A 23414-nucleotide genomic window follows, 5' to 3' on the forward strand; every position below is an offset into this window, starting at 1 on the left:
CGAAGGACGTACTTTAGATGTTCTACTTTTGATTCTGTCAAATAGAGAAACTTCTCTATTTTCTTCTTCCCAGAAAATTGCCTTTTTCATGGGAGTTTTCAAATTCATCAACGTCACATAATATCCTTTTGTATTTTTATGTTTAATGTCTGTTTCTGCTCTTCCCACCATTTCACCTTGTGTTTGTCTCTGCTTTTTTTCTTCTTCCATTTGTCCATTGTATTATTCAGACCTCGTTTTTACCAAAAAAACCAACGCAAAGGCACATGCATCAATTCGACTGTTTCCCATTTTCCTGATTTATTTTTTTCCGCTTTTTGCCTGATCTCCTCCTTCCTTATCTTTATGTGGGTTTTTTTTTCTGACATTTCTTTTTTTCTTTTTTAAAATTTCATTTATTTATTCATGAGAGACACAGAGGCAGAGACATGGACAGAGGGAGAAGCAGGCTTCCTGCTCTGTCTCTGTCTCTCATGAATAAATAAATAAGATCTTAAGAAAAAAAAAAAAACTGGAGTGGGGGGCGCCTGAGTGGCTCAGTTGGCTGAGCGTGTGACTCTTGATTAATTAGCTCAGGTCATGATCTCAGGGTCCTGAGATAGAGCCCCACATCAGGCTCTGTGCTCAGCAGGGAGTCTGCTTGTCCCTCTCCCTCTGCTCCTCCCCTCCCTTGCCCCCTTCAAATAAATAAATAAATAAATAAATAAATAAATAAATAAATTCAATAAACTTTTGAGTAGAACTTTGCACATACACTGTTGGTTTTCATAATTTTGGTTGGTCTATATGAGGTCTGTATTTCAAATGTATTGGGATTTTCTTTACGGTCGAAAATTCCATTTTTAAAATTATTTTATGGATCCTGGAAAATAAGCTGAGTGTAACTTATGACCCAAGCCAACAGTCACAATATCTCCAGGAACTCTGGGGGGATGTGGGGGGAAGCACAAAATGTGAACAGGAAGTAAGCTTCAAAGGGGAAGTGATTTTGATACCAAGAGGACAAAGAACTGGCTTTTTTCAGTAGCCACTGAAGGCCAGGCTCTATGCGGGGCCCTTTGCGTGTATTGTCTCATTCAGCAGAGGTAGGATGCTTCAGAGCAGAAAAATGCAGGGTAAGTAACTTTCCTCAAGTCTGTTCCCCTGCTCAAAGCCTGTCCTTCTAGTTTTGCTAAGCAGATTCCAGCTTTTCTTTCAAGATTCATTTTAAAAGTCACCACTTCTAAGAAGGCTTCCCAAAGATAAGAGCTGAGTCCTCCTCTTCTGTTCTTTGTATAAGTCATCACTGGTGTTACATGTGTCACCCTTGGTTGCCTGGGAGACCCTTGACGGTGGCCAGCACGTTGTGGGGGTTCTCTGTTTGTTTGTTTGTTGATGAAGCGAAGATTAAAGGCAAAAGGAGAATTCACCTCTGAAGATTCAACAGAACAAAGCCATCACCCTTTGGTCCCCCTCCCCTGTCCCTGCCAGGCAGGGCAGGTGATGCCTGGGGGTTTATAGGTAATGGTACTGACATGAAAAACTCATTCCATTTGCAGAGTGCTTTGCAGTCTACCGGCATTCTCTTGTAGGCATTATCGAGGCTGATCTCCATGAATCCATGAATGTGAGGTTGCCCTAAGTCCATTTTCTAGGCAGTGAAACATTCAGAGACTGATTCTAGCCAAGGTCACAGACCTGATAGGTTGCCACAGCCAAGAGCTCCTCAGACTCCAGCTGTTGCCACCTTCAAACTTGAACTCAGGACCCTCCTGACATTAAAGCAGACATGTGCACGCACGCGCACACGTGCACACACACACACACACACACACACCTTGCTGCCTTGGTGAAGACTATAAATTCTCCTCCTGTCTTGCCCATCATCATGGCTTCACAATGGGGTCTTTCTTTTCCAGACAACATGTTTAATTAATGCCTTAAAGGAAATTCATGAGAGTGATCCCTGATATTACATGCTTATTCATTCATCTATCCTTATGGACAGTAAACATTTGCTGAGCCCCTGTTCCGCACAGAGTGCCAAGTACTCGGCAGGCCCTGGACACTGTGACCCAGGTGTAGGCTGGAGAGGGCAACTTAGAAGGACCTTCAGGGTAGCCCTGCCCATTGTCCACCCGCCACTTCCAGGCCTGCCTCCTCCTCCCCCAGCCTAGCAGTTCCCACCCCGCACCCTCTTTATCTCCCTTCATAAAAAGCCCCATTCTCCTTTTGCACAATACACTTTCACAATAGATAGTCTATTCAACCCAGAGCCCAAATCATCAGCAACCAAAACGCTGGTTCCTCCTTCCTCCTAGGTCTTCAAACATTTCCAAGGGAGGAGAAATAATTGCATTCTGCAGAGTTCACTTGCTGTTTGCTTGGCTGTTTCTCCTACAGAGTGGAAGCTCCCTGAAGGCCTGGCCTGGGTCTTTTCACTGTTGCCTGTGGAGAGGATAAGGAGACTAGATCTTGGTCTCCACACTTAAGTTATTGTTTTAAAATAATATCAATATAGAAACTTACCAAATAGGGCAGCCCCAGTGGCGCAGCGGTTTAGTGCCGCCTGCAGCCCAGGGCGTGATCTGGAGACCCTGGATCGAGTCCCACGTCAGGCTCTCTGCATGGAGCCTGCTTCTCCCTCTGCCTGTGTCTCTGCCTCTCTCTCTCTCTCTCTCTGCATCTCTACGAATAAATAAATAAAATCTTAAAAAAAAAAGAAAAAAAAATAGAAACTTACCAAATACACTAAAAGTCAAAGAAGGGAATAAAAGTTGCCTATAATTCCTGCAAATAGAAATAACTTTTTAAACTTGTTTGTACTTCCTTCTCAGTATTTTATATGTGTTTTTGGGATAAATGTATGTGTATACACAAAATTGTACAAAAATAGAATTCTGATGCATATGCAATTTTGTATCTTGCTCAGGATGTCACAAACATTTCCCAGGTCATTAAATATTCTTCAAAAACATGGCTTTTAGGAGTGCCTGGGTGGCTCAGTCAGTTAAGCATCAGACTCTTGGTTTCCATTCAGGTCACCATCTCAGGGTCATGGGATCGAGCTCCACATTGGGCTCCATGCTCAGCAGAGAGTCTGAGATTCTCTCTTCTCCTCTGCCCCTCCCCTGACCCGTGCTCTTTAAATTAATTAGCTAATTAATTAAATCTTAAAAAAAAACATGGTTGCTGTTGTTTTTTAAAGATTTTATTTATTTGAGAGAGACAGAGAACACAAGCAGGGGAGTAGGGCAGAGGGTGAGGGAGAAGCAGGCTCCCTGAGGAGTGGGGAGCCCACTACAGGGCTTAATCCCATGATTCTGAAGCTGAAGGTAGATGCTTAACCAACTGAGCCACCCAGGCACCCCCCAAAACATGGTTTTTAATAATTATACACTATTACATCAAATGTGCACACCCTAACTTCTTTAAAAATTTCTTCATTGTTGAATACTTAGGTTATTTCCTTCTCCTTTTTTTGTTTTGTTTGTAGTTTCTGCCAACATAAATAATACTCTGATAAACATCCTTAACATGCATTTTTGTCCACTTTGTTGATTCTTTCAGATTTCTAGAACAAAAGTTACTGAATCTAAGCAACTTTTAAACTGCTCTTGATTTCTAATACCAAACAATTCTCCAGGCTTTGTATCAATTAGCCCATCCATAGCAATACCTGTTGTCATTGTGGCTTTCTTGCATTTATTTGTTTTTAACTGTTTGGTGACACCAGCAGTTTCCTGTTTATGGTCAATGACCTGTGTTTGTTTGGGCGTATTTTTATTCTTATATTTATGCAAAGAAGGCCAGTTAAGTTATGGATCCAAGGGAGGATGGGAATAAACTTATGCAAATAGGCACCTTTGGTCACAAGTAAGGGGTCAGAGGAGGTGGACTAGAGGTGGACTATCTGAAGCAACCTGTCATTACTCCTGGAAAAATATTCTGCAGATGTCAGAGGTTAGCCCCATTTATCCAGACTTTCGCTTTCCTTTGGGTTTGCCCTGGAAATCCTGGGTATTCCTAAATTGTAACTATAGTTCTGAGGATTTTGAGTCAAGGCCCATCTTCCGTGGAAGCCCAGTCACCAACCCAGTACTTAGTGACTCTCCGCCAGTTCTGAGTCCCCGGCTACTAAGCTGGTCTTTCAGGTGCCCTAGATCCACCTCTGCTTTTCCATAGCCCCTTTTAGCAAGACCCTGGGGTCCTACATCTTTCACTGGTTGGATTCCAGTTGGGAGGCTTTATACTAAAACTTGAATTTTATTTTTTATTTATTTTTTTTAATATTTTTTAAAAAATTTTTTATTTATTTATGATAGTCACAGAGAGAGGGAGAGAAAGAGAGACAGGCAGAGGGAGAAGCAGGCTCCATGCCAGGAGCCTGATGTGGGATTCGATCCCGGGTCTCCAGGATCGCACCCTGGGCCAAAGGCAGGTGCCAAACCGCTGCGCCACCCAGGGATCCCCTAAAATTTGAATTTTAAATATTGTAAAGCAACTGTTGATACTTTTTTAAATGTCTGTTTGGTTTTGTCAATTGAAAGAAACAGATTTTAATATTCACCTCCAAGCAGTTACTCTGGCGAACACATCAACTGAAACACTGAAGAGCTGTGTTTCATCTCTTTTCTCAGCTTACAAGATCCTCAGATTTTCAGAGATGGATGTGAACATTCTGGAAGGCCTGTGGCATGAATGCATCCTCCTTCAGGGAGACCATGAGGATGAGCACACCTTATAATGACAAACCTTCCTTCCCATTTCTGCTCTAGGCGGGCAACCATGGCATTCCCAGGAGAGGCCTCCATTTGCTTCTTCTGCATCACGAGAGCTGATTTCTCCCTCTCTAGTGTGAATCTAGAAGCTTCTTTCCTGGGTTGAGGTAGGTCAGGGGACTTGGCTCAATAGCAGTGGTATCTGTTTGTCTAGCCCCTTGATGGGAGCTCCTGACATTCACATGGTCTTTACAATTTATGAAATACAGTGTCACGTGGCCCGTGTCATACATTACTTGCTTTTATTCCTCCCAACTGCCCCCAGAAGTGGACATTCCTCAAGTTTAAAAAGGGATCAGAGAAGGAAGTGGGTCACCTGCCCTGACCAGTTGTCATGGGGAAGCAATCTGTGAAAAAAAAAAAAAAAAAAAAAAAAAAGGTAACAGGGAGGTCCATGAAGGGAACAGTTGCTCTAAAGAAAAAGAGAAAACAGACATGCCGGAAAGGAACTCCCAACCTGAAACGCTGGCTTCAAGGTCTGGTCCAGCCACTCCACAGCTGTGGCCTTGGGAAGTTTGTGGGTTTTTGTTTTGTTTTGTTTTAACATTTCTGTGCATCCGTCTCCTCCTATCTAAAACAACGAGCAGGGGACTCTGGGTGGCTCAGCGATTGAGCATCTGCCTTTGGCTGGGGTGTGATCCGGAGTCCTGGGATCAATTCCCACATCGGGCTTCCTGCGTGAAGCCTGTTTCTCCCTCTGCCTATGTCTCTGTGTCTCTCTCTCTGTGTCTCTCATGAATAAATAAATAAAATCTTTAAAATAAAAATGAAAATAAAAATAAACAAAACGATGAGCAGAATATGACATCCACATCCACCTGGCACTCCGGTGCCTATAGAAGTATGTTTACCAGAGCAGATCCATAAAAGTAGAAAAGTGGAAAACTGGAAAACAACCCACAGTGCAAAAATTTGTTTAAACAAATTGAGACATACGCACACCATGGAATAGTATCATTTGTTCAGAGTGATAATGTGGACGTTTACGCACAGGGAAGGATATTTGTGGCCTGTTACCGGGGAGAAGTGGCTGTAATTCAGTAGGTGTAGTGCTATGTCATTTTTGTTAATTTTGTAAAAATAACATATTTACATGTATCACTATTCATCTGCTTAACAAGATTCACTCTGCACAGTTTCATCATGATGTGTGCATTTATGTGAGGATATGTGGGTATCAAATGTCCAAGGATATACACCAAAATATAATGTCTCTACAGGGGGTTCTTTTTCAGCTGGGCTTAGCTGGTTTTCAAATTCTTTCACAATGAACTCGTGTCATAAAGAAATAATAGAAGCATAAAGTGTTTACAATGCATGAACTGGAATGCCGGGGTCTACCTCTATCCAGGGGGCATTTTGCTGGTGCCAAGTTTACCTGCGTTGCTTGGGGAATGAGAAACCCAAGCAAAGGCCTGAGAGGTTCTAATCGATTTAATTAGGGCTCTGGAGGAGTCAATAATCTCTTTTCCTCCCTCTCTCCCTCTCGGCGTGAACTTGTGTGTCTACTTCTCTCCACTAAGCAAATGCAGCCAGGTGTCTGCTCCTAGGGGCCCTCCTGGATTTTATGAGGCCCCCATCACTTCTGATTCCTATTTGTTCTTCAGGTAGACTACAACTCCACTAATCAGGCCAGGCCTCTGTAACTCCTGTCTGCACATTCCAGTCATGTTCGGGAGATGACACCCTGGACATCCTGATCAGATGTAGGTGTTCCCCCAATCCCAGTCACCACCCAATCCCAGTCACCTTCCAGGCCATCTTTGAAGGAATGATTCTTCCCCAGAGAGCACATCACATTTCTGACATGGTGAGTCACTTTGGTTTCAACCCAGAGGGTAATGTCATTTCCAGGTTGTAAGGGAACCTCCCTGTCAGTCACTCCCTGATTTATAATAATAATGAATAAAAGTGACCATATGTTGGTACTTACGTCCCAGATCCTGTGCTGGGCATGGGCTCAGGTAAGGCTCACCACAACCCTGTGAGTCAGGAGCTTTCATCCTCATTTTACAGATGAGAAAACTTAGGTCAACTTGCCCAGGGATATGCAGCAATAAGCCTGGGCCCTTCAACAGAAGACCCTGTCTCTGCAGCCCACAGGTCTTCTTAACCCCAATTCAGGAGTGAGGAAACTGAGTCTAAGTTATTCACTGAGGCTGCTATCACCCAATTTCATGAAGCTAGCCAAGTGGGAGAAGCTAAAATGTGCACATCTCACTGATATTGGACCCCTTCCCTGACTTGTGCCCTGACACACTCCGCACTGGCCTCTCCTCTGACTTGTGCACCTAACAGTCCTCATTCCCCACTCCCCCAATGCACTCCACACTGCAGCAAATACTTGTGGCAATTCCAAGAATCTGTAAGAATGTTCTCTCTTGCCCTGGGGCCTTTGGACAGGCTGTACCTTCCCATGCATTTGCCTGGCACGGGCCTACTCATTTAGATGTCACCTCCTCCGGAAAGCCATCCCTGAGCGCTCCAGTCCAAGTACCCTCTTCGGTGCTTCCTCAGTTCATCCTGGTATGTGTCCCACAGCACTTGTGGTTGGGCCCCTTCCCCTCCCCTGCAAGGCTACAAAGCCCAAGCGAGGACCAAGTGTGACCATGGTCAGGTCCTCAGCAGCCAGCACGGTAGCGGGCACAGAGCAGGTAGTCAGTAAGCATTTGTTAAACGAATGAATGCTTGATTAGCAGAGCTGTGTTCTGCTTTGTTTGGAGAATACAGCTTAGGTGCACTAAAGTGGGAGGATATAAAATGACAGCAATGTGGCTTCCTGTCTATCCTATGAAGAGGGCATAGTAGGCGAATGCTCTGGGGTCATCCCAGGCTCAGTGCTCTGATGTGAAAACCATGGTGTTCTCCTTGCTAAAAGCAAAGTCTCAGGCTACTGTTTGCTCACTCCCAGGCAGAAAACAAACCATGTTCTGAGGGACTGGAGTCACTGCTCACAACACCAGGAGCTGGTTTAGGGTGGGGCGAGGGGCAGTGGCCTTGGGGCTCCAGTCTCCAAAGGCCCAGGCCTATGGGCAAGGGGGAGGGGTGAAGAGTGGCAGGTCCTGTCCCCGGGAGGCAGCAGTCACTGGGGAAGAGACAATGGGGCTCAGCATCTGCTCCTCGCTGGGAGAAGGGACCCTCCAGTGAAAAGCCAGGGAGAGCAGGGAAGTGTGGGAGGAATTGATGAGGAGAAGGGGTGGAGCCAAGGAGAAGCCGCCGGGAGGAAGGAAGAGAAGGGGAAGGAAGAGAAGAGGGAGGGGTGAGGATTCAGGCTTTCCTTCCTCTCGATGACCTGGTCCTGGGCTGCAGCCGGCTCTGGCATTGTTTCCTGCGGAAACTCTCGGGGCCCCCGGAGACCTCACGTTTCTCCCCCAGCCGCTGGCAGCAGCCCCAGTCCAAGGGTCAGGCATCCAGCAGGTGCTCAATACTTACTTGGGAAAATGAGAAACGTGGCCAACTTTGGGAACTTTTGCCTTGTTTTCTCCCCACTTCTCCGGAGAAGCTGAGGGCAGAGCAGGTCTTGGGAGCACGCCCAGGCGCCCCATGAATAATTGACCCTTCCTGGCGGCTCTGCCCGGCTCAGCCGGGGGACGCACGACCGGCCCAGCCTCGGAGTCGAGAAGCCGCTCGGAGTGGCGGCCGTTCCCGAGGTCGGAGGCCGAGGGTCCGGCCCGCCCGGGAGCGGGGTCTGGGGGAGGCCAGGCGGTGCCAAAGCCCGCGGGCCCAGGAGGAGGCGCCTGGGGCCTGACCCCAGCGCCGGCAACGGCCACGCCTCGGCGCCCCCCAGCCGTGCGCCCGGGGTGGGGGCTGGGTGGGGAGGAGGAGCCGGGGCCCAGGCCCTGGGATCCCAGAGCCCACGGGGGCGGGGGGGGGGGGGGAGATCCCAGCGCCGCCTCCGAGCCCCTTCCCACCCCGGCCCCGCGCTCGCAGCCCGCGCCGCTCCCTCGAGCCTGGCCGTCCAGGGCTCTGCAAACAGCTGTTTAAAGGCTCTTTTACACTTCAGTGCTCTGCGGGGATGTTTGTTCCAAGCCCATCTGCCTACTTTAAAAATATATAAGTCAAGCACACACCCAGCTTTCCACCCCTGGCTGGGGAGGGGCGGCCTGGGCGGCCCCCGCCCGCACTTCGGAAGGAACCGGCACCCAGCGGCCGCCGCGGCCCCCGCCCCCGCCGACCCTCCTCTCGGGAGGACGCCCCGGGCTTCCCAGGGGGGAGGGGGCGCGCAGCCCTCGGGCCCCCTTTGTGCGGGGCCGGCCCGGGGGCCCCCATTTCCATGCGAGCTTCTGACGCTCCCCCTCTCCCCCGCTTCAGTTAATCTTTGTTCCCCTTTTCTGCTGAGAGGAGAAAAAAAAAAAAAAAAGAGAGAAAGAAAGAAAAGGAGGAAAAAAGGCGTGACTTGATTTTCAAACGAAACTCCCACAGCAAACAAAACCCTTTTAGAGAAATAAGAAAGGAGGAAGAAGGAAGAAAAGAGGGAAGAAAAAAAAAGGAGAAAGAAAACCCTCCAGGCTTTCAATTTGAGTGGGAGAGTTGAACCGAAAGAAAAGAGAAAGAAAGGAAGAAAAATCCTCTCTGCGGTAGAAAGAGAAAAGAAAACTTGGGCTGACAAGAGGGGGGTGCTGGGGGGGGCGGTGGAAGGAAGTGAGAAAACAAAAGAGAGATAAAAGGGCTGCTTTTCTGTCTCTCTTCCTCTGCGAGCTGGGTTAGGAGGAGCTGTTTTGCATCCCTTCACGTCAGCCCTGCCTCATTCCCTTCTTCCAGGGAGGGAGAGAGAGAGCGAGCGAGAGAGCGAGCAGGAGGGAGAGAGAGCGAGAGAGGAGAGGGAGAGGGGGGAGAGGGAGAGAGAGAGAGAGCGAGGGAGAGAAAGAGAGGAGCCGGAGGGAGGGCGGCAGGAGCAGGCGGCGGGCGCGCGTGGAGGCGGGCGGCGGGCGCGCAGCAGCAGCCCGGGCGGTGGGCAGCCAGGAGCCCCCGGCCCGCCCCGGCCCGGCCCCGGCCCCGGCCCCGGCCCCGGCCCCGGCCCCGGCCCGCCGAGGGCCCCAGCGCAGGAGCCGCGCCCGGACCAGGGTGAGTGTCCCGCGCGGCCCCCGGGCTCCGGCCCCGCAGCCCCGGGCGGCGCGCCGGCGGGGGCGCGGGGGGCGCGGGGGTGGGTCGCGGCGGCCGCGGCCGACCCGCCCCCCGCCTCTCCCCGGGGACGGCCGCGCGCAGGCCCGCGCCGCGCTGCAAACATGTCGTCTTTTCCTTTCACTTCCACATTCCCTCATGCCGGGGAGCTGGAGGGAGAGAGGGAGAGCCGGGGAAAGAGGGAGAGATGGCGTCTGGGGGGGGAGGGGGAGGGGAAGGAGGGAGCGAGGAGCGAGCGAAAGAGGGCGAGAGCGAGGAGAGCGCGCGAATGGAGAGAGAGAGGGAGCGAGAGAAGCAGAAATGAAAGGAAAGCGCCGCGGTGGCGGCGGCGGCGGCGGCGGCGGAGCGGGAGGCCCGGGAGGCGGCGGCGGCGGCGGCGGCTCCGGGCCCGCACGTGGGTGTCCCGGCGCCCCGCGCGCTCCCCCCACACCCGGCCCGGGACTCAAAGTTTCACCCCCTCGCCGCGCCGCCCCGCCCCTGCGGCTGCCCACAAACTTTATTCTCCGGGTGGGGGGGGCTGCGCGCGTCCCCGCCGTCCCGGGTGGGGGGTGGGGGGTGGGGGGCGGGGGGCGGGGGAGGGCCGAGCGCGCCGCCGCCGCGTGGGGGGCGGGGGCTGGGGGCGCCCCCGGAGGCAGCTGGCGGCCGCGCACCGTGCGCTGCGGGACCCGGGCCGCCCCGGGCGGGGGAACCTGTTGAAGGCGCTCGCCGGCCGGCGGGGTCCCCGCGGCCTGTCCCTGGGCTCCCTCGTCTCACTTCCCCTTCCCCGTCGCCCCTCGCTCGGTCTCCTCGCGGTCATTTTCCTAATTGGACGGAGCTGTGGGGTGTGATCGCCGGCGTCAGACGAGGGGCCGAGAGGTTGCCGGGTGGGCGCGGGGACCCGGGGACCGACGGGGCAGCCCCTGCGGGCGCGCGGATCCCACAGACCCGGCCCCTGGGCCACCGCCCCCCTAACTGCGGACTTGCTAACTAGTGCGTGTCGGATTTTTTTTTTTTCCAACTTGCCTTTTAAGATGACTTGTATGGTCGCTGCAACTGCTTCCCTCCAGTCTAGGCTGTAGTTTGGGAAGGTAGAAGAAGCCAGGGAGGTGCTGGCGTGGGTTTTAACTAACCCAAAACGGTCCTCAGTGTATCTCTGAGCTCTTCGTCGGTTGGGGCAAAGGCAGAGCCGCAGCCGGGGTGGGTTTTCGCAGGGACACTGCGAGGGGCTCGTCCTTCCTTGTCTGAGCGGCCCAGCGAATGACCATCCTGGTGGCCCACCTTTGAGCCGCAGGCTGAGCGCCTTTATTTCTGTGCAAAATGGAAACTCCTAGCTGGTGGTTGTCCTGGAGGGGACGTAAACGGTTCCCGTGGGCGCCTGGGAAATTCACCCAAATTCCCCCACAGGTGCGCAAAGCGGGACTTTGCACCCTCGGGGGTCACCCAGCCAACTTTGAAGCTACTCTTTGACACGTGTAAGCGCAAACCGTCAAAGTTCAATTTCTCCCAAGTAGAGGGCCCCGGGGCCTGCATCCCTGTTGTGCTCTTATCAGGGGCCTTCAAAGGACCGGGTCTTATGGGAGAAGGGAAGAAAACCACCCCTAATTGTCATTAGACATTAGAATATGTATTTTGAGCGGTTGTGATCAATCCATGGGCCTGTCCAGTTTTGATTTTTGAGACCAAGTATGATTATACCTTTCTTACTTGTTTTAAAGTGAATATATTGTTTTCTAGAGCTTTCTTGGTGGTTTTGTCACCTGGGCCAAGCACCTGCCTGACCCATAAGTAGTTACCTATAGTTCCAGATGCATTCTTGTTCCAGAAACCTTCAGGACCTAGCTTTCTCACAGGAGGGTAGTGGGAGTAGAGCTGCTTTCTTTTGAGCAGGGGGAGTTGGACATTTGGGTCACTTTTTTTTTTCCTCCAGGCTCGCCTGGTTGCCCACCTGTCTGTGGAGGGAGATGCGGTAAGTTGAGGGGAGGGCAGGTGCTTACTGTTCTCCAGGCAGAGTCCTAGGTGAGTCCTTGTCCTGTGGTGTGTGGCCGGTAGGCCATTTGTTCTGCACTTGGGTCACTTCCATCCCAACCTGGCATTGCCTACTGAGAGACTTATTTTACGCTCTCTGTCTAGAGATAAGGAGACAGACAAGGTCTGGAATGGTTCTCGAGTTGAAGGAAGGGAGACTAATGGGACCACCAGAGATTTTGCATGACTTCTATTTTAGGTTTGCCTTGTGGCCTGGAGATATTTCTATCAGAGTTTTCTTTAAAAGTTCAAGTTTGAAGTTAGAAGGGAGTAAATAAACCAAGGAGAAGTCAGGTATATCTCAGAGGATGCTCCTCACAGGCTCTTCATCTGGCTAGCTCGCCACCACGTCCAAGGGCAGGGACTCATGTTGCTGAATTAAGGAGAATTAGCTGAATCTCAGCTGAATCTGCTGAGTCTCTTGGTAATGATGGTTGATCGCAACCCTTAGACTTCAAAGACCTCAGAGATTGTCTAAAAGAAACTGAGGCGCAGAAAATCTCCATGCCTGGGGCCACACTCTGTTGGCAGAGCCAGCACTTGAACATGGGCTTTCAGAGTCCATTTCCAGTGCTCCTGAACCCAAGGCCATGGCCTCTATTCCTGCTGGGAATCCTGAATCAGGCTCTGTCCAAAGAGTGTGGCTCTGAGAATAATGAAACCATGGGTGTATGCTACCTGCATGAGACACGTAAACGGAGCACCCCATTGTCCAGGTGTTTAAACACACACTCTGTTCTGGAGGATTTGACAGGCCAGCACGACTGCTAGGGAACCAGGAGCAAAGTCCACCAGTTCAGTGGGGCAGGATTTTAATCACTGGGATGTTCCTAAGTCACACTCCGCGCTTTTTGATCTGGCGTGCTTTTTACTTGTGTGCGATTTACTTAAGATTGGCCTGTGGAGAGGAATGGGGGTGAAGGAAGAGCCAGAGACCTGAGCTGATATCAGATCTCTTACTGGAATATCAGCTCGTGATGGTAGAAAGCCTTTGTTCGTTGCTTAGCCCCCTGTGCCCAGAACAGAGCCTGGCACAGGGCTGGCCCTCAATAATACCTGGTGATTAAGTGTATTGGGCATTGGGAAAAAGACCTATCTCTCAGAAGGAACCTACGAGTGACACACAGAGGCGGGGACAGGGAGGTGATTGATGGGACCTGCAGAGTTTTGCAGTGAGTCATGGCTTCAGACAAGCTCCAGACAGGTAAGGCAGGAGCAGCAGGGAAGAGTCGATCCTGAATAGGTGGAGCCACTGGGTAGAAGAGATTGTGCCAAACAATAGAGAGACCTTGAATTGTACTGGATAGAGGGAGAATAATAATAATCATGGATCTGGGACCAGGCTTGTGCTGTGTATTTGTTCTGTCCTTGAGTCCTTGCAGCTGCTGCTCGCTACATCATTATTCCCATTTGGCAGATGGGGAAACTAGACCGCAGAGTAGTTGGAGTCACTTGCCCAAGGGCACAGAGCTGATACCTGAACCCAGGCCAACTGACCTCAGACTTTGCCTCCTCCACGAGGTCAGGCATCTTTCTGCCCACACCAAAGAGCTGAACACTCAGAGCTTTGGGGTTCCTCAGAAGGATAGCAGTAGAAAAACTGAAAAAGAAACTGTTGGTCTGCAGAGGAGTGAGGCTAGACAGGGAGCGTGGCCTCTGCTGTGGTTGCCGGGTCCCATACAGTGCTCAGAGACCATTTGCCCAACGAAGATTCCAAGAGAATGCTTCTTTGGGAGGCCTAACTGTTCCCTAGGCAGAGTGGCTAGTACCAGATTGGGGCTCTTTTGCACTTGATAGACATTCAGGAGATGTTCTTCTTTTGAAAGATGCTTTTCAACTTAAATTTCAGTTGGTATGTGTTTGAAACTTGGGGAATTCTAAAGCTAGCAGTGTCGTTGTTGGTCTTGAGGCCTCCAGAAGGTGTTTTCCATCCAGAAGGTGTATGATCCATCCCTTCCTATTCCAGAATGCTGGCCCAGGCCATTCCAGACCACAACAGTCCCCCTTTGGCTGATAGTATGACTTACCACTCTCTGTGCTGGGCCCGACCTCATGGAGCTTGTAGTCTCCCTGGGAGACAGACACTGAGCTAATAATTATACAAATACTCTTTAATTACAGTTGTTATAAACGCTTCAAAGGGAAAAGTACAGAGGCCATGGGAGCTGATAATCAGGGAGGATGGAGGGGAAGGAGGAGGCTTTCCTGAAGAAAGAACATTTAAACAGCCACAGGAAGGGTGGATGAGGAGGCTTTAACTAGGGTGGAATAGTCTGTTGACTGTGACATAAACTCCTGCTTACTCTCAGTGGCCCATCTACCCCCAGCAGCAGCAGCATTGCAGCCTAGGAGCTTGTTAGAAATGCAGAATCTGCATTTTAACACAACTCACCTGCCTGGTAAAGCCTGAAAAATGCCGAAGGAGTCCAAGCACTGAACCGGCTAAGTTCTCAGCTTTGCTGTGAATGAGTTGGGTGGCCACGGGGAAGTCACTTCTCTGGGTTAATGAGGGAATTAGATCATCTCATGAGTTCCTTCTGGCTTCTGTCATCTTTGGCTTTTCCTGCTTTGTGCCATTTCTAAGCTTATTAAGAGTGAGGGCCTGGGCGTCTGCAGTATCCACCTCTGCAGGGCCTTCGGTGGGAGCCCAGCAGGCACCAGTCCGTGCAGTGGTCTGACTTCAGCCAATGCTGGACAGTGGCCTGACCATCAGAGCTTTGCAGAAGGACCAGAATGATTCGCAAAGAGCATGTGGAGCTTTGTTGCACACAGAGTGATAGTCTTAAGGTGACCCAAGGAGGATTTGGCCTGAATCAAGAGCAAAACTGGCAAGGGTCAGAAGGGCTTTGGGGAAGAAAGGTGTAACATTTCTGCCAAAAGCGGAACCTGAAACGAGGGAGTTGCTCAATAGGCCATTGCTTGTGAACTTAAGACTTGAACCATTGCCACAGAGTTTCGCGCCTGAGATCCTCACATCAGCATAGAGAGGACCAGAGGGCCAAGACCAGTGGTCCTTGAGCCTTGCAGCATGGGGGGCACCAGCAGCTGTGCAGAGGGTTATGTGCATGTATGTGTACTTTGCTGGGGAGAGGACCCATAGCTCTTGCCAGCCTCAAAGGGATCTCTGGCCTCCCGGAACTAGGGGCAAATGCCTCTCTTAACTAATCTCACCCAGCTCTCTAATGACACAGCACTTAATATGGACCAGGCATTAGTATAAGCACTTTCCACATATCTCTTCATTTAGGTGGAATAACTTTCCCGAGGTCAGGTGTCAGAACCAGGCTGGCCCTGAGTAGTTGGGCCACAGAGCCCCTGCTCACAAAGCCTAACTTCGTAAAAGGCCTTGTACAGGGATTAGGGGAGAACTCTTTTGGTAGAACAGAAATTGGGATTACGGAGGCCCCTACGATTACCAGTGTCCCCCAATTGCCCATGCATAAAACAGAAAGGAGACCTGTTACAAGCTATACCAGGTTGCCAGGCTAGCCCATGAGAGCCTGTGTCACTGTTGGGCCCAACTCATTTTTGTTTGCTAAATAAATAAATAAATAAATAAATAAATAAATAAATAAATAAATAAATAGAAAACAAGTTGGCCACAGTGCTACAGGCTAAATTAAAATTTTTAGCATTAGGCAGAAAGATACTTGAAGCAATGCACTGTCAAATAAGGGGTGAGGTGGTGGCTAGAGATTAGGGCAGACTCCAAAAGGGGGATCAAAAGATGTGAGAAGCCAGAGCAGAGCCAAAAACCTATGTCGAATCAGCAGCTTCAAAAGGTAAAATGACTGGTTCTTATTACTTACTAATTAATGTGTGTAGCTCGAAGACCTGACCCTTCCCCCATCCCCAGTGCCTTACCCCCAACTACAGAGGCCTTTTGTTTTCTCTTTAATTCATTTCTGTGCTCTGTGCATTTTTATCAGTGTGTCTTATCTTTATCATCTATATATTTATAAACGGAGTAAAAGGACTATTAGAAGTGGGTTGACCTCTAGGGGGGGTTTAATTCTGTCTTCTGCAACCATCATCGTAAAGGTATCTCTGATATTAAATATATATGCTCTATTGTGTGTATATTTTGGGAGTACTGAGAGAGATGTTGGAAACGGGAGGATTTTCAGCACAGTTGGAAGCTGAGAATAGGGGATCCCGTTGTGGTAGCCCGACCACATTCCCTTTCTTCCTTCTGCACCCCCAGTGTGGAGTAAGTAGGGGATCAAAATCAGGTAAGAATGATCCCCACAGAAAGCAGGAATGTCCACCCTCCAGATTTACATGGGAAACTGTAACGTCTGTGATGACTCTTGGTTATGTGTGGTTTGTCCTCTGGGTCACATCTGAATGCCATCAGTGACCCCATCCGATTCCCCAGAGGGCAGCCATGGGATAGGCTTCCAGATAGGGAAGGCAATCCTGCATGTGTTCGGTAAAACACAAGAGCCAAACCTATCATAACCTCCTCACATCCAAGCCAGCCTCTTGAAGAGCATCAAGTACCCTTTGGAGGCTGGCAGTGCTGGTAGGTTAATCCCACACTGTGGTGTTTGATCCTGGGGTCTCTGAGTTTACATGCCTCACTGCCCTTCAGGGCCACATTCACTAGCCACAGACCATGAGTTCACTGTGGACTTGCCATTAATCTGAAAGCAGGTCACGTTTGAAATTCAGAATTCTTCCCATCTCTCACCACTGCACAGCCCTTTGAAGCACCCTTGGCCCAAGTTGGGGAACCAGTGCCTACCCACTGGGGGAACATGCCTACCATCAATTCCATCCCTAGATCCCCAGGTATCCTGCCCCAGCTGCCTCCATAGGCCTGAGCACATCCTCCTGTGCCCCAGTCCCATACCTACAGGTACAGACACACCTGTCTCCCTCTCCTTTGGCTCTACCTCTCAACTCCTGTATCACTCTCTCCCCACCTAGGACTTCACAGAGAAGAGTTCACCCGTTCTGTCCCTGCCTCCTCTGTCCCCCTCTTCTCTCCAGCTCTGAAACAGCAGAGTATTTCACCCCCCACTCCTACCTGCTCTCACAGGGACCCTGACCCATTCCCTAATCCCACCTGGTAGTCCATTTGGAGACCTCTACTTACCTGACTTCTCCATAGCAGATGCTGTTACAGAGAGTGTTGGCTTGTCACTCTGGGCCCGCTTCCTCCCTCTCTGACCCTGTTTTCTGCCATTCCCTTCTCTACTGGCTACACTGGGTGCCTCAGCCACGGTTCCCTGCTACTCTTTCCTTTCCATGTCTGGTTTCAGCCTGCAAGGACAGGACTCTTGTCCTATGTCCCTGTCTTCCTGTCTCCTATAAACAGTTTCAGAGCTAGGTTTACATTGGTTATAGTTTTAGATATGGATTTCTACCATCTTATTTTGTGCTTTCTGTTTCTTCTTTTTCTGATTCTTCATTTATTCCTTAATTTTTTAAAAGACTTTATTTTTAAGTCATCTCTACATCATGCATCCCAGGGCTCAAATCCACACCCCAAGATCAAGAGTCGTATGCTCCACCAGCTGACTGAGCCAGCTAGGAGCCCCTGTTCATTCTTTTAAATCGATTAAAAGGGTTTCTTTTTTTTCTTTCTTTCCTTCACTCTGTTTTTTATCTACTGCTTTGCAGTTTATACACTGTTTCTATTCTTTTGATGCATGCAGATTGCAGGTTTAAAGTTAGTCGGTGTCTTCCTTTTCTTAAATAATACAAGGACCTTGGTGAATGCTTTATATAAAGTCACATTCAGTTGTCACACAATGGTTTAGATGCATCTTATTTCTCTCTTCAGTCACACAAATCAGGCATTCATTCATTTACTTATTTTCACGAACCCAAGGTCATGACCTGAACTGACATTAAGAGGGACACTCAACCGACTGAGCCACCCAGGCGCCCCCAGGCTTTTATTTTTAATGTTCTATACAGTTAACCCAGCGCAGAGCCTGCTTGTGCCTCTCCTCTCCCTCCCTGCCCCACTCTCCCCCTGCTTTGCATGTGAGCATGCACACATGCATGCTTGCTCTCTCTCTCTCAAATAAATAAATAAAATATTTTTAAAAATAAATATATAAATAAAGATAGTATTCCATTGTCTTTTGGCCATTGTTGATGTTGAGAAGTTTGGTAGCACAATTACTGTTTTTCTTAGATAATATCTTCTGCCTGGTTGTTGGTGGTGGGGTGTGTGTGTGTGTGCACTCATTGGTATGTTTTGCAGTACACTGTTAATTACTTAGGAGTGGATTTGAATCTCTTTGGCTAAGGATTCATTGGGCTTCCTGAAACCAAAGATTGGTGACTTTTGTCAATTCTAGAGGATTTTCAGCAGTTGTCTCTTTCGAATATTGTCTCTCCATCCTTATCTCTGTCTCAGTTAGATCTTATTCTATCCTTTATATCTCTTAACTTTCATTTTCAATTTTTTGGTTTTTTTGTAATGTTTTCTAGATAATACCTTACTTATCTTCCAGCTCACTAATTCTCTCTTCAGTTATCTCTAATCTTCTGGTTAGCCCTTCCATGGAAGTATTTTTAATATCAGTATTAACTCACAAATTTTAATATATTTGATATGTTTCCATTGGAGTTATTATTTTTTTAAATATTTTTTATTATTATTTATTCATGAGACAGAGAGAGAGAGAGAGAGAAAGGCAGAGACACAGGCAGAGGGAGAAGCAGGCTCCATGCAGGGAGCCTGATGTGGGACTCGATCCTGGGTCCCCAGGATCAGGCCCTGGGCTGAAGGCAGCACTAAACCACTGAGCCACCCGGGCTGCCCCTGGAGTTATTTTTTTTTTTTTTTAAAGATCTTATTTATTTATTCATGATAGTCACAGAGAGAGAGAGAGAGGCAGAGACACAGGCAGAGGGAGAAGCGGGCTCCATGCACCGGGAGCCCGACGTGGGATTCGATCCCGGGTCTCCAGGATCGCGCCCTGGGCCAAAGGCAGGCGCCAAACCGTTGCGCCACCCAGGGATCCCTGGAGTTATTATTTTTGATGTTCATCCTTTGAGTTTTTAATCTGGATGCTTATTTTTTTTTATTTCTGTGTTCCTATTTTATCCTTTTCTGAGTATGCATGGTAGTTTGTGTTTTGTTTTTTTTTTTTTTAATAGTTTTTTTTTTTATATTTATTTATGATAGTCACACACACACACAGAGAGAGAGAGAGAGAGAGAGAGGCAGAGACATAGGCAGAGGGAGAAGCAGGCTCCATGCACCGGGAGCCCGATGTGGGATTCGATCCTGGGTCTCCAGGATCGCGCCCTGGGCCAAAGGCAGGCGCCAAACCGCTGCGCCACCCAGGGATCCCGGTAGTTTGTGTTTTGTAGTAATATCTTACTCCTTACTTGTATTTTTAATTCCTCATTTTATTAATCACATTAAACATACTTACTTTGTATTCTGTATCCACTAATTCCAGTCTCTGAAGTGTATGCAGGTATAGTTCTGTTGTATGATAATTCTGCTGATTCCCACTCTTGAGAACTTGCTTCCCACGTGTTTCATGATTTTTGTGTTTATTTTTAAGATTTATTTGAGAGAGAGAGCATGCCATGCGCGCGCACACACACACACGCACATACATGTGATGGAGAGAGGAGAATAAGGAAAAGGGGAGCGAAAGAGAGTCCTCAAGCAGACTCCTCACTGAATGCTGAACCCAACACAGTCCTCAATCCCAAGACCCTGAGATCATGACCCAAGCTAAAATCAAGAGTCACACCCTTAACAAGGTGAGCCACAAGGTACCCCTGTATGTGTATCATGATTTTTGATTGTGAGTTTATGTTTGTTAGAATTCTATCTGTGAGAATTCTTTAAGGTATGGGATGAAAGTACATTCTTCCACAGTGGATATGTTGCTTTCTGCCAGGCACCTAAAGGCCCTTCAGATGGGTCCATTTATTTATGTCTTACTGTGCAGTTTTGAGGGCCTGGCAATGACCACAGATCCTCAGAGGAACCTTTTCTTGAAAATCCACCCACAGCTAACACTAGGCCAGATTACTTCCTTCCTGACTATATACCACGAGACACCCCACTTTGTCTCATTGTTCCCCTATTGCCAAATACTTTCTTTTCATATTTGGACAAAGTCCTGGTCATGCCAGGCCCAATTAAAAATCATGTATCTTCAAAAAAAAAAAAAATCATGTACCTTCTAAAAAAATAATAAAATAAAAATAAAAACTGTGTATCTTCTGAGCTTTCCCCATGCCATCCCTTGCAAAAATGACTTGTTCTTCCACATCCAGTGGCCACTGTTGCCTTACCTCTTAGCCTATAGGTGTGTATGTTTAGACCCCACACTGGACTCAGCTTCCTGAAACCTTGAGCTGTGTCATTTATTTCTGGAGCCCCAAAGCCTGGTTCACTGTTGGGCATAGTAGTTGCTTAATAGATACCTATTGATTGAGCAGAATTTATGGGAAAATCAATTCTTCTTTTCTTCTTGGATAGTAATTAAAAAAAAAAAAATCTAAGCACTAATCTGCTCTGTAATCTTGGACAAGTCCAGTTCACCTTTTTGGAGCTCAACGTCCTTATCTATAAAATGAAGGGACACTTCTGAGATTTCTACTTGCTCTAAGATGCTGAGATTCAGCATGATCTGCATGATTGTCAGTCACGATAACGTGGATCAACCTTTGGCTCAGGAATGGAATGAAGGGATATGAGGGCCATGGAGAGAAAGAGCATGATTTGAGGCAACTAGGCGGGATTTGGAAGACAAAAAAGAGAAGGGAATCAGAGGTCAATTAAAGGTAATTTGATATGAAATAAAGATGGCAGGATCCCGGGTGACTCAGCGGTTTGGCACCTGCCTTCGGCCCAGGACATGATCCTGGAGCCCCAGGATCGAGTCCCACGTCGGGCTCCCTATAGGGAGCCTGCTTCTGCCTCTGCCTGTGTCTCTGCCTCTCTCTCTCTCTCTCTCTCTCTCTGTGTGTGTGTCTCGTGAATAAATAAATAAAATCTTAAAAAAAAAAAAAAAGAAAGAAAGATGGCATTTTAAAATTTGTGACTTGAGACAACATCTTGATGGCTTTTTAAAAAACAAACAAATTATAACACAATAGATTTCAGATGGCTTAAAGATGGTAAATACAAAAAAATGAACCTGGGAAAATACTATGGCTTAAAACCCAGAAGCCATAAAAGAAAATATTGATATATTTATTCACAAAGTAACAAATTTCTGTGTGGCTAAAGTCATCATAAAGGGAATCAAAACTGGAGAACATTTTTGCTATGCAGGTCATAGAGCTGGTTTCCTTAATACCTAAAGAACTCCTACAAATCATTAAGAAAAAGACCACCTACACAATTAAAAAAAAGATTTTATTTATTTATTTGACACAGAGAGGGAGCATGAGAAAGCACAAACGGGAAATGGGAAAGGGAGAGGGACAAGCAGACTCCCCGCTGAGCAGGGAGCCATCCCAGGACCCTGGGATCATGACCTGAGCTGAGCCACCCAAGCACCCCTCGACCCAACTTTTTTTGTTTTATTTTATTTCATCTTTTTCTTTTTCTTTTTCTTTTTTGTTTTTAAGTAGCACTAGACCCAACATAGAGTTCAAACTCATGGCCCCAAGATCAAGATTCGCATGTTCCACCAACTGAGCCAGCCAGGCATACCCTCAACTCAGTTTTTAAAATAGGCTAAGAACATGGACGGTTCACAGAAAAGGAAATACAAATGGTTCTCAACCATGTAAGAACATGTTCAGCCCACTACTAACTAGAGAGATGCAAGTTAACTCCACCATGAAGAAGTGGCAGTGGGAACAGATACTCTCACAACTGTCGATAGAGTGCATATTATATAGAGAGGATTTTGACTATATTTATTAAAATCCAAAATGCACAAGCAATTCTAGTTCTGGGAATTTTTATCACAGGTTTGTTGTATAACATGCAAAATGAGCATTTTTCAAGATAGTTCATTACATCTTGCTTGTAAAAGCAAAAAACAAACAACCAAACAAAAAAAACCCCGTAATGTTCACCAGGAGGGAACTGGCAAATAAACTGTCCTTTGATCATACAACGCAATACATGCAGCTGTAAAAAAAAAAGAATGTGAAAGCTCCCTATGTATCCATGTGGTCAGTTGATGTGGTCCTGGTCACTGAGATAGTTTCTTAAATGAGAGAGTACAAGATAGAAGGCCCAGCAATGCAATAGCTCTGCAAGGTTACTTTTTCTACATTTCGAATTTTGTGCCTTGGGCATATCTAGCCAAAAAAAAAGGGGTGTTTTTAAAGAAGGAAGTTAGAGTAGAAAAAAGGAAGGGTGGGTGGGAAGAAGAATCTCACCTTTGCTCTGCATTTTCACACAGGTTATTTTACTCCCATCAACAACTCCCAGTAACGTTACCATTTTTATAGACAAAGAAACTAAGGTTCAAGTCTGAAGTGACTTGCACAAGTTCATAGAGAGCCTCGGAACCTGGCGTTGAATCCCGTTGTCACTCCAGAACCACTGGGCTCCTGCCTGTAGATCAGTATTTTTTTTTCTTGTTTTCTTCCCTTATTTTTAACTGATACCCCATTGGTCAGAGACCAGTGGCTATGCACTGTGGCCTAAGGTCCGCCCCTCCCTAGGGAGTGAGTGTGAAGTTCTGTCCCACCCACCCCAGCTGGCTGTCCGGCTCACAAATGCCTATGGGGCAAAGCTCAGACACTAGGTGGTAGGGCCAACCCAGAGCCCAACCAGCCACATCAGACACAATGAGGAGGATTAGGGATGGGCTTTGCAGTCCTACCTTTGAAGTTCCCAGCTTTTATCAGAGTGTCTGAACCTTAACATTATTTCAAGGGAGCTTTTATTACTGTCTATGAACTGGCCTCAGGTAGGTACCAGCTGCTGCCAGGTGCCAAGGGAACACTTCCTGGTGCCTTAAGCTGGGGCTTTCACTTTGTTAGATGGTGAAGTTTGTAGGGCTAAAGGTACTTGGTACTCAGAAGATTCTGGAAGAATACTTTTCTGTTTCTATTTTTCTATCCAGAGGTGCAACTGGATGGCATCCCTTTAATTAAAGGGAAGGAAAAGTGCTTGCTTTCTTCCTTTTTTTTTTTTTTTTTTTTTTTGGTCTCACAGAAATACCTCCTATGCTGTTTTCAAAGTAGAGTATTGATGGCTTCTTTTTTTGTCAAGGAGAAATGCTGTAGGAGAACAAAGCTAAAGGTGTTGGCCATATATAATATGAGGCTGTAATTTATAGGTACAGCTTCACCCGGGGGAAGAATTTGATGTCTTTAAGAGATATAAAATCATCCAGCACCACCTGTACTCGTGTGTGGTGTCATATTTATTTTCTAAGTTGGAGTCATCATTTCTTAAGAAATAGGCAGGGTCCTTTGGGGCTGAGGAATGCTTTTGGGGGTAAGAAGTCTTCAGGGTCTGTGGGCCTGAGCCAACATGTCCAACTCCCTGTCACAGTGCTACTTGGCATCTTTACAAGGGATGCATCCTAATGACCCACCCTGTCCCTTTTTGTTTGGCCAGTGGAA

The 23414-nt window shown here is 47.8% G+C and overlaps 1 protein-coding gene and 1 long non-coding RNA gene across 3 annotated transcripts in view; one reads left to right on the forward strand and one right to left on the reverse strand.

Moving 5' to 3' along the window:
• Window positions 1-1886: 1886 nt before the first annotated feature.
• LOC140618144 (uncharacterized) lies at window positions 1887-11281 on the reverse strand. 2 transcript variants are annotated; one of them, XR_012018350.1, is made up of 3 exons: window positions 10884-11281; window positions 2509-2667; window positions 1887-2427 (listed from the first exon to the last, which is right to left on the reverse strand). It is a non-coding gene; the product is annotated as an uncharacterized lncRNA (long non-coding RNA). The 2 variants fall into 2 exon arrangements; XR_012018352.1 differs by lacking the exon at window positions 10884-11281 and adding an exon at window positions 8193-8473.
• The window catches only part of ZNF710 (zinc finger protein 710), a 66507-nt gene continuing 52800 nt past the window's right edge, over window positions 9708-23414 (forward strand). The window contains exon 1 of the mRNA XM_072800073.1: window positions 9708-9824. The gene's annotated coding sequence lies outside the window, so the exon portion shown is untranslated. The remainder of the gene's footprint in view (window positions 9825-23414) is intronic.

The sequence above is a fragment of the Canis lupus genome, chromosome 2 (genome assembly GCF_048164855.1).
Source record: "Canis lupus baileyi chromosome 2, mCanLup2.hap1, whole genome shotgun sequence".
NCBI classification, from domain to species: domain Eukaryota; kingdom Metazoa; phylum Chordata; class Mammalia; order Carnivora; family Canidae; genus Canis; species Canis lupus.